Below are 14,915 nucleotides of genomic sequence, written 5' to 3' on the forward strand. Positions count from 1 at the left end.
GTTGGGAAATGCCCAAGACTGAAAGCAGTAATTTTTCTTCTCAGATTTCAGTTTCAGTTCTGCTGTAAATGAGAATCATCTCAGAGATGTCTGCTGCAATGATTCCAAATGCTTCCATGTGCATGCTAGAGACAAAACCCTGACCTCCAGACAAAGCACTGACCTCCATCAGGAGGGAGAAACTGGTATGTATTTGATGTAATAAGAATCAAACTAAAATGGGAGAGAGGAATTCACCAGGTCTCACAGAGGAGTAGAAGCTCCTGTCTGGTAGCCTGTCATGGTGGGTCCCAGTATATTCCAAGTCTGAGCAGCTTGTTTGTTCATTCCCGCCACCCGGCTAGCTTACACGATAAATAACCACACAGAAATTGTTTTAATTAGATCACTGCCTGGCCCATTATCTCTAGCCTCTTATTGTCTAACTCTCACATCTTGATTTAACCCATTCCTATTAATCTGTATATTGCCACATATCGACTCTGCTTTCTTCCTCCCCAAATTCAGTTCTGTCTTCTCCGCATACCGAAGTTCTGGCCTATCAGGCCAAGGCAGTTTCTTTATTCTTTAGCCAATAAGAGCAACGCGTAGAAAGACGGACCTCCTACACCACCTGTAGAAGTGGAGACGCTTGGAAGTCTCTGGTATATTAGTTACTCTAACAGAGAATACAACACTCAAGTATTTCAGAGCAAGAGAAATGAACAATGAATCAATTATAAGACTCTAAAGCTTACTTTTTATTCAGTTGAATTGTTAGGTTTTGTTTTATTTCTTTGTTTGTTTTTGGTGTGTGTGTATGTCTACCTGCATGTATCTATCAATGCAAGACTGTGTGTGTGTACATGCACACCTACATGCATGAATGCATGCATATCTGAGTGCCTACTTGGGCATCGCCTCATATACTATAGATGCTGATGTAAAACATGCATTTTCTCTCTCTTCTGGCTGCTGGATTCAGTTCTTGTTTCCCCATTCATGCAGAGGACTGTGATCTGTGAGTTTACCCCTAAATAAATAACCCTTTATTATACTCAATTCTAAGGTAGTGTGGGATTTCTTTTTAGCATCCTACTTCATGTGTGATATTTTCTACAATAAACATTTAAGGTTTAGTTTCAGAAAGCAAGAAGAAAAAGTAAGAAAAGGAAATACTAAAAGTCACATATGCAAGCAAACAAATAAACAACTTTCAGAAGTACAACACCCAAATGGGTTTTAGAGGGGGACTATTTAAATGAAAAGTTGCATATTACCTTAATGAAAAAGAAAGTGGAAATCTTGATGCACTGAATTCAAAGGACATATTTGTTTAATATAGAACTGGAAAGAGAAAGGGTTGAAAAGTTTCTATGGAGCCAAAATCCAAAGGACATTGTATATACTGTCCATCAAACTTTGGAAAGTCCCACATTTAGCAAGCAGCTCTTCAGAAAAAGAGTGAAAAAGTCCAGCTTTGGCGCATCTTCTAAGGTTAGTGAATAAAAACATGGAAAAGCTCAGATCTGAATTGGAGCTCAGAAAAGCCAATGAGCTTCACAGACTGCTTGGCTGCAGCTCCACAGGTGACCACAGAGTGGAGTTCCAGGAAAGGAAAACCACATTATCTCAGTAGAGAAGGACTTTCTCCTGCCACCTTTTTAGCATGTCTTTAGATGGATCAGCCTTGCTGAGGGGTGTTCTCTTGTCCAGATGAGTGACAGGCCCAGCAGGACGAACTCCCATGACAGGACACAATGGTGTGTGTCCTGTCTACCAGAACAAGAAGCAGATTCTGTTCATTTGAAGGGATGAAATAGACTTAATGGAGCACTCTTTCCAATGGCCTCAAAGGCTTCTGTTACATTCCTTGCTCAAGATACCCCAAAATTATTTATCTTATGCACTAATCCTGAGAAAATATTATGGTGTATTTCTAATAGGATGATCTAGGCATCCATTTCTAAAGCTGCACTGCAGACATGCTTAGTGTCAATTGCACCCTCAGACACAGCATTCAGGCTGGGAGCTCTCTTAGAAGAAAGGAAACAGAGACTCAGTCATTTCTGACCTCTGACCCAGAGAGAATCAAAGACCTTTCCTGTTTCAAGGAGAATTGGAACTGCTCACCAGTGGAACCTCTGCTTCTAAATCTGCTTGGCCCATTTCTATCTACTATCCTCATAAGTTTAAGCATTCAGTCCTCTGTCAGATTTTTCCTTAATGTAAACTAAGACTCCATATTTTCTTGGAGTTTTGGAAAAATGAACAAAATGTGATGATTAAACTCATCTGAAGATTTGTTTATTTGTTTTGTTTCTCTGTGTAGCTCTGGCTCTCCTGGAACTCACTTTGTAGGACAGGCTGGTCCAGGACTCACAGAGATCCACATGCCTCTGACTCTCCAGTGTGGAATCACATAGGAAAAATTCTATTTCCTTTTGTAGTGGGGAGGGCCCATTTGTTTTTCCTGGCCTCCCAGCTAGCTTAGCCCTGAAATAACCACACAGAAACTGTGTTCATTAAATCACTGCTTGGCCTATTAGCTCTAACATCTTATTGGATAACTCTCACATCTTGACTTAACCCATTTCTATTAATCTGTATATTGTCATGTGGCAGTGGCTTACCGGGAAACATTCTAACCAGCATTCATCTCAGACAGAGGATCCATGGCATCTCTCTGACTCTGCTTTCTCCCTCCCAGAATTCAGTTCTATCTTCTCTGTCTGCCTAAGTTCTACCCTATCTGGCCAAAGCAGTTTCTTTATTCATTAACCAACACAAGCAACACACAGACAGAAGGACCTCCTACACTAATTTCCCTTTCCTCAAAGTCTTCTGTAGGAGAGGACATCATTTATGAATCAAGACCTTCTGTGAAGGTCATTTGCAGTAGAGGAGTACAAATCAAATCTATGAAGATTCTGAAGTAAATTTACCATTCTCCCTGAAAGGTTTTTGAGATTGATGTTCTCATACTTATATTTTCAGATGAAGAAATCCAAGGACAATGTCTCAGAACTGGCTCCACTGTGTCTCCTGCTAGGCTTTCCTGCTGCTATGCAGTGATCATCGTCCTCACTGGAGCTGTGATTGTAGTTTCTGTTGCTTTGTCAGGTATGTGACTTACACTGCAGCATTCTGCCCACAATCACATTGTCAGTTATACTTATAAAGTTATACTGCGAGGAAGGATTCTCTCTAGGAAGGAATCCAGAGAAAACACACCAGAAATTCCTGTTCTCAGGGACCTTAGGATCTAGCAGGAAGATGCACAGCACAGGCGGTGGTGTGCACAGGAAGCCAGGCTCAGCATCTCTGGGAAGATGATATTCAGCAATTCTAGAGCAGTGGTTTTCAGCCTTCCTAACACTGCAAACCTTTAATATAAATACTTATGATTTCGTGATCCCTCAATCGTAAAATTATTTTCATTGCTACTTCATAACTGTAATTTTGCTACTGTTATGAATTGTAGTGTAAAATTCCAATACTTCAAATGGTTTGACACATGTCCATGTGGGGATCTATACAATGCAGAGAAGAAGAGAGGAAACTGGAAGAGAGATTCACAAGGAGGCTGCTGCAGCTAAAAGGAAGTGAGAACAGTGATGAGTAATATCGTTGGGGAAGATACAAGAAATCCCACCCCCATGTCTCATGGTTTCAGTTAACGTCTTCAATTACAATCTGAAAATATTAAGTAGAAAGTCCCAGAATATGTGATTCCTAAGTTTATTGCTGTAGATTGTTCCATATAAGGTGATAAAACCCTGAACAATTTGCTGCCAAAATTGAGAAATATTTCATGATATCATTCTATAAAATCATTTTGAGCACATCAATGAATAATACACACATGTCTAGAGAGGAAAAACATTTGCTAACAAGTCTTGGTCAGTATAAACCTAAGCATCGCTCAAAAAAGAGTAAACACTCTTAGACCTGGAGAGGGAGGAGGAGAGGAAGTGGGGGGAATGGGAAGGTTTGGGGAGAAGGGGAGGATGAGGAAATTTTTATAAATAAATCAATAGGTAGAATTTTAAAAAAGAGTCAAAGCAAAGTGACAATCACTTTCACTGCCTATTGCATTTGTCGTTTTCACTGCAGCCTTGTGGTACTAAATATAAGAACTGAGAACAGCTACAAAAATTTCTCTTCACTTAAAGAGAGATGCTAAAAAGAAACCCCACCAGTGGTGCAACCCATGGCACCACATACTGCTTTGGCTTACCACCTTGATGCCAGTTAAATACTGAGAAATATGCTTCGCTTGACAAATTAAAAGCAATTAAATAAATTTCATACACAGAGCAAGAGGCCCAGAACTCAGGAGCAGGGAGCACAAACTGGAAGCTGTACAAGTAACTGTGTGGCAGGGAATGAGGCAGGGGGTGGGGAAATGTATGCAAGCTTGGGAAATTTCCAAGTCACAGCATGCACTTAGCTCTGCTGTCATGGCAGTTTTACACAAAACTGCGTAGTAGGTGAAAGCAAGCCAAGTGGGCAGGGGTGGGAGATCTTCTGGGCTGTAGATGGTTTGGGCATTTCAAACTGGTCCACCAGGTAAGTGTGTAGTTCATATCTACATGGGCACCAGATGAAGACAGAAGCTAAAAAAAACTCCCACACTAGCTCAGAATTTAGTATTAAAAGGTTATTTATTTAGGGGTAACTCACAGATCACAGTCCTCTGCTCAAAAGGAAAACAGCAACCGAATTCAAAACTGGAAAAGAGAGGGAAAACATGCTTTACATAGGCATTTATAATATAAGAGGCCATGCCCAAGTGGGTGGGTAACTTAAAGCCTACTGGCTGTAGGATTTCCTACAGCATTCACTAATGTGTGGACTATCATTTCTGATATTTAAACATGTCCGATCAAGTCACATGTTTCCTGGTACTCACTAGACCTTTGAAAGATCAGCAAATATATTCTTACCTGTTAAGGTAAAGAAAAGGCAAAGTTATAAAAGTAGAATACCTATTATTCTTTTAAGCTGCCCTCTGAATCCTTGCAGCATTTATACCTTCTTATACACAAACAGAGAGAGACCACAATATACATCCCTATGTATGTATGTATGTATGTATGTATGTGTGTGTATAGTCATTTTATGATAATAGACTGAGATGAAAACATGACACAGTTCTATGAACATAGCCCCTCAAACACATAACAAGTTCCAAACTCAGGTATCTTACCTAACTTCTACACAGTTAGGATAGCCACACTGAAGCTGTGGACCTTCAGTTATGGTTTTAGTCTTTATATGACAGTTAAATGAAGTATTGCAGAGTGTAAACTAGAAAACCAATTCTTTTGTAACCTTTTCTTCATAAATTGTGTGCCCTTTGCCTGAATCCTGTCCTTCCTGGTCACCTTATATAACCCTTCCTTGTTCCTTCTATGTGTTACACCATGGTCACACTCACAGCTGTCCACACTCTGCATCCCAGGCTGGGATTGCTTGTGGCAGACAACATGGGTCTCTTTCATTCTGAGTTTATGTGACATCACTTAATATCATTCTTTCCTGGTCCACACACTTTCCTACAAATTTCATTTTTTAAGGGTGAAATATTATTCGATTTTGGATGTGTTCCACATTATTAATAATTCATCAATAGATGGCCATCCAGATCAGATCCATTTATTTCCATTGTAAATAGGGCAACAATAAACATGGATGGCAAGACTCTCTGTGGAAGGATGTGTTCTCTCCATATAAGTCAAGGAATAACATTGATAAGACACAAGTAGGTCTATTTTTAATTTCTTTGAAGAACCTTCATATTGACTGTATCACTTTGTACTCCCACCAGCAGTAAATAATTGTTCCAATTTCTAGACATGGTTCTAACATCTGTTGCCATGTTTCTTCATGAGATCCATTCTGAGTTTCTCTATCAAGAGCCTACACACACACACACACACACACACACACACACACACACACACACATATCTTTAAATCTTTAATGTGTGTGGTAGAATTATAGGAAGGCCTTAAAGAAAGTTTAGTATTGAAGACCTATTTTGACCATGTCATGCTTTGCAGGCTGGCATTTTTCTACAGTAAATCCAGGCAAGTAAGGAGTTCTCTTAATTTTGTCAAGAGAAAAGGAGCGAGTGAAAGAGGGTTATGGAATAAAGCTAGAATTCAACAACAATTCTAACCCCAGAAAGCCTACAAACTGATGGAAAATGAGCAGGTAACTACTGAAATATCCCTGTGTCATGGAAGAAATAAAGAAAGGAATGAAAGTCTTCCTTGAATTTAACGAAAATAAAGACACAACCTACCCAAACCTATGGGACACTATGAAAGCAGTGCTAAGAGGAAAGTTCATAGCACTAAGTGCCCACAGAAAATAAATGGAGAAAGCACACATTAGAGACTTAACAGCACACCTGAAAGCTCTAGAAAAAAAGAAGCAGACTCACTCAGGAGGAGTAAAAGACTGGAAATAATCAAACTGACGGCTGAAATCAACAAAATAGAAATACAGAAAACAATCCAAAGAATCAATGAAACAAAAAGCTGGTTCTTGGAGAAAATCAACAAGATTGACAAACCCCTATCCAAACTAATCAAAGGCCAGAGAGAGAACACGCAAATTAACAAGATCAGAAATAAAAAGGGGACATAACCACAGACACAGAGGAAATTCAGAGAATCATTAGATCTTACTTTAAAAGGCCTGTATACCATAAAATTGGAAAATGTGAAAGAAATGGACACTTTTTTTAGATAAATACCATATACCAAAATTAAGCCAAGACCAGGTAGGCAGTTTAAATAAACCTGTAAGTCGCGAGGAATTAGAAGCTGTCATCAGAAACCTCCCTACCAAAAAAAGCCCTGGATTAGTTGATTTCAATGCAGAATTCTACCAGAACCTTTCAAGAAGAGTTAATACCTATATTCCTTAATGTGTTTCACAAAATAGAAACAGAAGAGTTATTGCCTAACTCCTTTTATGAAGCTACAGTTACCCTGATACCAAAACCACACAAAAACTTAACCAAGTAAGAGAATTACAGATCAATCTCACTCATGAACATCGATGCAAAAATACTCAATAAAATACTGGCAAACTGAATCTAAGAACACATCCAAAAAATTATACGTTATGATCAAGTAGGCATCATCCCAGAGAGGCAGAGCTGGTTCAACACATGAAAATCTATCAATGTTCCATCATATAAATAAACTGAAATAAAAAAAAATATGATCATGTCATTAGATGCCGAAAAAGCATTTGACAAAATTCAATACCCCTTTATGATAAAGGTCATGGAGATACTAGGGATTCAAGGTTATTTCCTAAATATTATGAAAACAATATACTGCAAACTGACAGCTATCATTAAATTAAATGGAGAGAAACTCAAGCCATCCCACTAAAATGAGGAACAAGAAAAGGCTGGCTACTCTCTCCCTACCTCTTCAATATAGTGCTTTAAGTTCTAGCAATAGCAATAAGACAACATAAGGAGATCATGGGGATTCAAATTGGAAAGGAAGAAGTCAAACTTTCATTATTGCAGATGATATGATACTGTACATAAGCAACCCCGAAAACTCTACCAAAGAACTCCTACAGCTGATAAACACCTTTAGTATTGTGACAAGATACAAGATAAACTCCAAAAAATCAGTTGCCCTCCTATACACAAAGAACAAAGAAGCAGAGAAGAAAATTAGAGAATCATCGCCTTTCATGATAGGCACAAATAGCATAAAGTATATTGGGATAAATATAACCAAGGAAGTGAAAGATCTATTTGACAAGAACTGTAAGGCTTTGAGAAAAGAAATTGAAGAGGATACCAGAAAATGGAAGATCTTCCATCTCTTGGATTGGGAAGATTAACATAGTAAAAAGGGGAGTTCTACCAAGAGCAGTCTATAGATTCAATGCAATCCCCATCAAAATCCCAACAAACTTCTTCACAGACCTTGAGAGAACAATAATCAACTGTATATGGAAAAACAAAAAACCCAGGATAGCCAAAACAATCCTATACAATAAAAGTACTTCCAGAAGCATCATCATCTCTGACTTCAAACTCTATTACAGAGCTGCAGTAATGAAAATATCTTGGTATTGGCATAAAAACAGAGATGTTGACCAATGGAATTGAATCAAAGACCCAGATATTAATTCACAAACCAATGAACACCTGATTTTCAACCAAGGAGCTAAAATTATACAATTGAAGAAAGAAAGCATCTTTAACAAATGGTGCCAGCATAACTGGATGTCAACCTGTAGAAGAATGAAAAAAGATAAATATATATCATCATGCACAAAACTCAAGTCGAAATGGATTAAAGACCTCCGTATTAATCTGACCACACTGAATCTGATAGAAGAGAAAGTGGGAAGTAGTCTGCAACATATGGGCACAGGATACCACTTCCTATGTAGAACCCCAGCAGAACAGACAATTAGAGCAACAATGAATAAATGGAACCTCCTGAAACTGAGAAGTTTCTGTAAAGCAAAGGACACTGTCATTAAGACAAAAAGGCAGCCTACTGATTGGGAGAAGATCTTCACCAACCCCGCATCAGACAAAGGACTGATCTCCAAAATACATAAAGAACTCAAGAAACTAGACATTAAAAATCTAATTAACCCAATTAAAAAATGGGGTACTGATCTGAACAAAGAATTCTCAACAGAAGAAAATCAAATGGCCAAAAGACACTTAAGGTCATGCTCAACCTCCTTAGCGATCAGGGAAATGCAAATCAAAACAACTTTGAGATACCATATTACACCTGTCAAAATAGCTAAAATCAAAAACACCAATGATAGCCTATGCTGGAGAGGATGTGGAGTAAGGGGAACACCCATCCATTGTTGGTGGGAATGCAAACTTGTGCAACCACTTTGGAAATGAGTGTGGTAGTTTCTCAGAAAGCTGGGAGTCAACTTACCTCAGGACCCAGCAATTGCACTCTTGGGAATATACCCAAGAGATGCCCAATCATACTACAAAAGCATTTGTTCAACTATGTTCATAGCAGCACTATTTGTAATATCCAAAACCTGGAAAAAACCTAGGTGTCCCTCAATAGAAGAATGGTTAAAGAAGGTGTGGAACATATACACATTAGAGTTTTACTCAGTGGTAAAAACAATGACATTTTGAATTTTGCATTCAAATGGATGGAAATAGAAAATACTTTACTGAGTGAGATAATCCAGACCAAAAAAGATGAATATGATATGTACCCACTCATAAGTGGATTCTAGCCATAAATAAAGGACATTGAACTTATAATTCGTGATCCTAGAGAAGCTAAATAAGAAGGTGAACCCAGAGAAAATCATATAGTTATCCTCCTGGATATTGGGAGTACACAAGATTGCCAGACAAAAGTTGGGTGCACAGGGGTGGTGGTGGGGTGGGTGTAAGGGGAGATGAGGAGGGAGAAGGGAAAAGGGGAGGATTGGGGAAAGCTTGGGGGAATGGGATGGTTAGGATGAAGGAAGGGTGGATATGGGAACAGGGAAGCAGATATTTGAATTAAGGGATCCATTTTAGGGTTGGCAAGAGCCTTGACTGTAGAGGGGTTCCCAGATCCAAGGAGATATCCCCAGCTTGTTCCTTGGGCAGCAGAGGAGAGGGTGTCTGAACTGGCCTTGTCCCATAGTCACACTGATGAATATCTTGTATATCACCATAAAACCTTCATCTGGCGATGGATGAAGATAGAGACAGAGACCTACATTGAAGCACTAGACTTAGCCCCCAATGTCCAAATGAGAAGCAGAAGGAGAGAGAACATGAGCAAGGGAGTCAGGACCACGAGGGGTGCGTCCACCCACTGAGATGGTGGGACTGATCTAATGCAAGCTCACCAAGGCAAGCTGGACTGGGACTGATGGAGCATGTGATCAAACCAGACTCTCTGAACGTGGCGGACAATGAGGGCTGACTAAGAAGCCAAGAACAATGGTGCTGGGTTTTGATTCTACTGCATGGACTGGCTTTGTGGGAGCCTGGTTTGTTTGGATGCTAGCCTTCCTAGACCTGGATGAAGGACGGAGGACCTTGGACTTCCCACAGGGGCAGGGAACCCTGACTGCTCTTAGGACTGGAGAGGGAGGGGAAGGGGCAGTGGGGGGAGTGGGAGGGAAATGGGAGGTGGAAATTTTTAGTAAATAAATAAAAAAACACAAAATACAAAGAAGGAAAATGCCATTTCATGAAAGCCTATTGAAAGGCTCTGGAATGGGGACATTCCTGCTAGAAGGAGTCCCTTAGTGGTAAATTAGGAAAGCTACTGCCCAGGCACACAGCAAACAACTGAGATTTGGATAACTAACTGAATGAAGAAGATATTGAAAGGTTTATTATATTTCCTGAATTGTGTACATTTCAGTGAGAAAAGATAAACTGGTCACTGAGTGCCCCGGACCTTGCTTTCCTACCTGCCTCACAGACTGGATTGGATTTGGAAATAAATGTTTTCATTTTTCTGAACACACTAATAACTAGACATCCAGCCAGAAATCCTGCATGGCACTAGCGGCCCATCTTGCTCTATTTGACAGCCTGGAGGAGCTGGTAAGAAAGGACCAGGAATTGGTTTGTTGTTTGTTTTGCCTAGTGTGTGATTCCTTGAAAGAGTGAGCTTAAGCCTAAAGCATGAGGAAGGATCCTACACTAGGCACTGGAGACATAGTAGCACATTAATATGTGACATTTGCTGATGTTACTGCTTCTGACTGGAACCCTGAGACATTTCAAAGACTTTTGGTCATGTGGTGTTTATTGTCAACCTGTAACATCAAACATTAAAAACTACTGAGAAATTTGGTGGTCAGGTAAATCTTCATCAAAGCTGGCAGGTGCTGCATCCTGAGGGTGACCACTGTTAATAACTGCAAGGATAGGACTAACAAGGGATTTCCCAGTCACAGTATGGCAGGTAGTCATCCATATATTTTGTATTATAGATGGAAATGCATCCACTGAGAACTGAGGGCTATTACGGCTTCAAGGTTGGTGATCCACTGTTACACCCTGTTGACTTTCCAAGAGGAGACTTTAGGGCAAATCTCAAGGGTCATTGGAAGCAGAGATACACATTTTCTTTGGCTTTCTGTGTTTTATGACAGAATTTCCTGAAGAGATACACTAGTGATTCTGACCACTGGATCGGCCTGCACAGAGAGTCACCAGAGCACCCTTGGATGTGGACAAACAACACTGAATACAACAACTTGTATGTTTGCAAACAGCTTTTCCTACTATTGCATTCATGAGTTGTGATTGTGTGAGCTGTGACTATAAAAGAGGAAAGCCTGAGTCATGTGGAGCCAATTGTATTGGAAAGGTAGAAAAATAAACCCTTAGGTTGAAGGAGTACCTTGAAGGTAGGGTGTGTTTTCATAAGCAACAGATAATCCCTCCAAACATAATTTTTTCTGTGTGTCCTATTTAATGGCCATCATTTTCAAGTCATTTTCTTAATGTGATTTCCCCTGAAATCCTTAGCATGATGATGGTGTCTGGGGCTGATGTTGTCTGTTCCATCACCGACTGAAAATTTTCCTTGTTGATAAACATCCTTATTGACTGTTTTCAGAACTACAGGTAGAGCAGTGGGGGCTCTGAAACTCAGGAAGCCACTGCAGAACTATTGGGGTAGGACTTGTCAGATAGCTGTGTGCACAGCTACACCTATTCACCGAAGCAGAGACTCCAGGGACATTGGGAACCTCCTCTAAAGTCTCATCATCAAAGAGCACTAAGACAATTTCTAGATGTAGACATAGCCATTTCAAATGGAGTCATTTTACTGAAACAGTAAGACACAGACTCACTCACATACATCATTAAAGACATTTCAGAAATTTACTAAGAATTTGATTTTTCTCACTTGTATGCATGTGTAAAATACTTCAAGACAGAATTGAAAAATAGCCCCTTTGAGGCCACACAAGGCAGAAGTTATTTGAACATGGCATCAAGCACCAGTCAAATGCCTTCTACACACTTTATAGGATCAATTTGAAGGAATGACAAAGAAGTGGTGTTCAAACTGAACATCAAGAATATTAAGGATGCTAGGTCTAACTGGTAAAGGTGGTTCTTCATAGATTCTACCTTTCTTTGATTCTTATTACGAATTAGCAATAGAGATGGATGAGATTTTGCTGCTAGATTGAATCACTGTCAGGCTCTGCAGAAACTGTGTGTTGTTTGTTGTTTTAGGGATCCTATCCGAGGAGGAGGAGAGTGTGCCTACCTGAGGGACAGAGGAATCAGCAGTGGCAGGGGCTACACACATAGGAAATGGGTTTGTAGCAAGCCTAAAGTTACTCTGTACAAGGGGCAATAATTTTAAATCCAGGGTAGGGAATGTGCCAAAGCATGCCTGAGAAAGAGGTGCTCTGTGACCTCTTATCTATAGGTGCTGCCCCACTCCTGATCTACCTAAAATATCATCAAAATCCCATGATAATTTGTGTTGACAGCCAAGATAAAACTTCACTGACAAGATTATACATAAGGGTGGAAGTCCTTTTGTATATGAGTTGCTTTTATTATTTAATGAATAAAGAAGCCTCCTTGACCTGTGATAGGGCAAAGTAGAACTAGGTGGGGAAAACTATACTGAATGCTGGGAGAAAGAAGGCAGAGAGTCACAAAACGCCATGTAGCTGCCCTCAGGAGATGCTGGTAAATCACGGCCACATAATGATAAACAGATTAATAGACATGGGTTCATTTAAGATGTAAGAACTAGCCAGAAAGAAGCTAAAACTAATAAGCCAAGCAGTGATTTAATTAACACAGTTTCTGTGTGATTATTTTGGGTCTAATCAACCAAGAATGAATGAGATGTCTCCACCAACATAAGAGTTCTTAGGAAAGCATGGATGGTTCTAAATTAAATAGGTATTTGAGTAAAACCTAAAGAATGGTTAGATGTGTATTAGTGAGCTCCAATTTTATGGCCAGATATGAAATTTGTTTCTTTGGACCTTGCTTTGAATACAGGGGCCTTAAAAATGTGGGGAAACTGAAAGCATGGATATGATTCAATAGTCACAAGAAACATGGTACTTGATCTGTGAACTCTAAGTATTTTTGTACACATTGTCAATATTCTTTTACAAAATTCAATAACCAACATGAAGCAATATCTAGACAGTACTAAAACCAATACTGTAAACATTCTGATTAATACATCATGAACATTGTCAAAATGTCTTTACATGTTCAGTGTTCCTATTTGATTACAATGGACTAAGAGCATGATCCAAACAAATGCCCTTTAACTTTCTTAATTCAACTCTTTTGAGACTTTCAAACATGAGTAGGCCTCCCAAACTTCATTCTTTATTAGGTTCAGTCCAAAACAAACCTAATAAAGAATAAGACAGTTAATTACTGAACATCTTTAAAAAAAATTAGTGCATAATTTTGCAATCATTTACACAAAGTTGAGTTTTAAGAACAAAATAATTTAATTTTTTTATCATAGGCTATACTGTACTGATGAATCCTAAGAAGGATGAAATAACAGATAAAAAGTCTGACTTCAGTCAATTCCATCTTCTTACTTTATTGATATATGAACTAAGCTTGGTGACCTGAGTTCGATCTGAACTCACGTGATAGAAGGAAAAAAGCAACCCCAGGAAGTTGTCCTGTGATGTGCACAGTTATTCTGTAACCATACACACATATACAGAAATTAAAAAAATGTAATAAAATATTTTTAAGTTCAACTTTTATAGAGACCTGCCTATTATGGTTTTTGTTACTATTTTATTGTTTTTGTGCTGCTATTGTTATTGCTTTTTGTTTGGGTTGTTTTTGGCACAGGATTTTGCTATGTAGCTCTGGCTGTCCTGGTACCCATAATATAGACCAAGATGACTTTAAACTCACAGAGGTCTGCCTTCCTCTGCATCCCAAGTGCTAGGATTAAAGGCATAGGCCACCATATCTGGCAATGATTATGCTTTTTTCGAGTCTGTATTTTTATTATTAAATAAATGCAAGGATATCTCATTCAAGAAACTACTCTTCTCAGTGTTCTGGTTCTAATTCATTTACCCTTTTTGCTTTGCAGTCCATTTGGTTTCAAATTAAGTACTATGTGTAACTCACTTTTGTGTTCACAGAGACCGGCACACTATGTCAAACACAGGAGTGTTCCAATAATGTGCATAAGGAAGGTAAAGTCTCAGGACTGTGGCTGTGAGATTCCTCTATTGGGTTGTATTCAACTCAGTTCTCATGAAGAAATGTACTTTTCTAAAAAAAAAATCAGAAAAAATGACTTTATATCATTAAACTCTATGTGGTTGTTGTGTGACAGACTGTCCTGGGGAGATGAAGAAACACATGCACTCATCTAAGACAGGCTAAAGTACAGATATTATCAAACTCCAACTATGTGAACTTAGAGATTTATAAGAATTATTTACAGGAATATGGGTGAGAGCTTTCATACAAGATCAGAATTGGCACAGAGATGTTGCATCACCAAAATCCACTCCAACATGAGTGACTACTCACAAAAACTAGAAGCCTGGATCATAAAGAACAGGATGCTGGCAGCTCATTGGCTAAGAGAGGGTCTGTCTTAGTTACTTTTCTTTTTCTGTGAAGAAATACCAGAAACAATGCAACTTATAGAAGAGAGTTTTTTGCAAGCTTGACTAAAATTTCAGAGGGTGGGGAGCAGGGCAACAGGAAGGCAGGCAGACATGCTGTTGGAGCAGAGGCTGAGAGCTCACAACTTGAGACAACAACCAAGAGGCAAAAAGAGAACACTACTGGGTGATGGTGTAGCTTTTGGAACACCAACTTCAGTGACCCAACTACTGAAATAAGTCTATACAACCTCCAACAAAGTCACATCTTCTCCAATAAGGCCTTATCT

The 14,915-nt window shown here is 39.1% G+C and overlaps 1 pseudogene; it reads left to right on the forward strand.

Annotated features, from left to right (window-relative positions):
* The first annotated feature begins 1,492 nt into the window (after positions 1-1,492).
* LOC148122581 (C-type lectin domain family 2 member E-like) lies at positions 1,493-12,373 on the forward strand (annotated as a pseudogene).
* The last annotated feature ends 2,542 nt before the right edge of the window (positions 12,374-14,915 follow it).

This window comes from Myodes glareolus, chromosome 3, assembly GCF_982192425.1.
Source record: "Myodes glareolus chromosome 3, mMyoGla1.1, whole genome shotgun sequence".
In the NCBI taxonomy this organism is placed as follows: Eukaryota; Metazoa; Chordata; class Mammalia; order Rodentia; family Cricetidae; genus Myodes; species Myodes glareolus.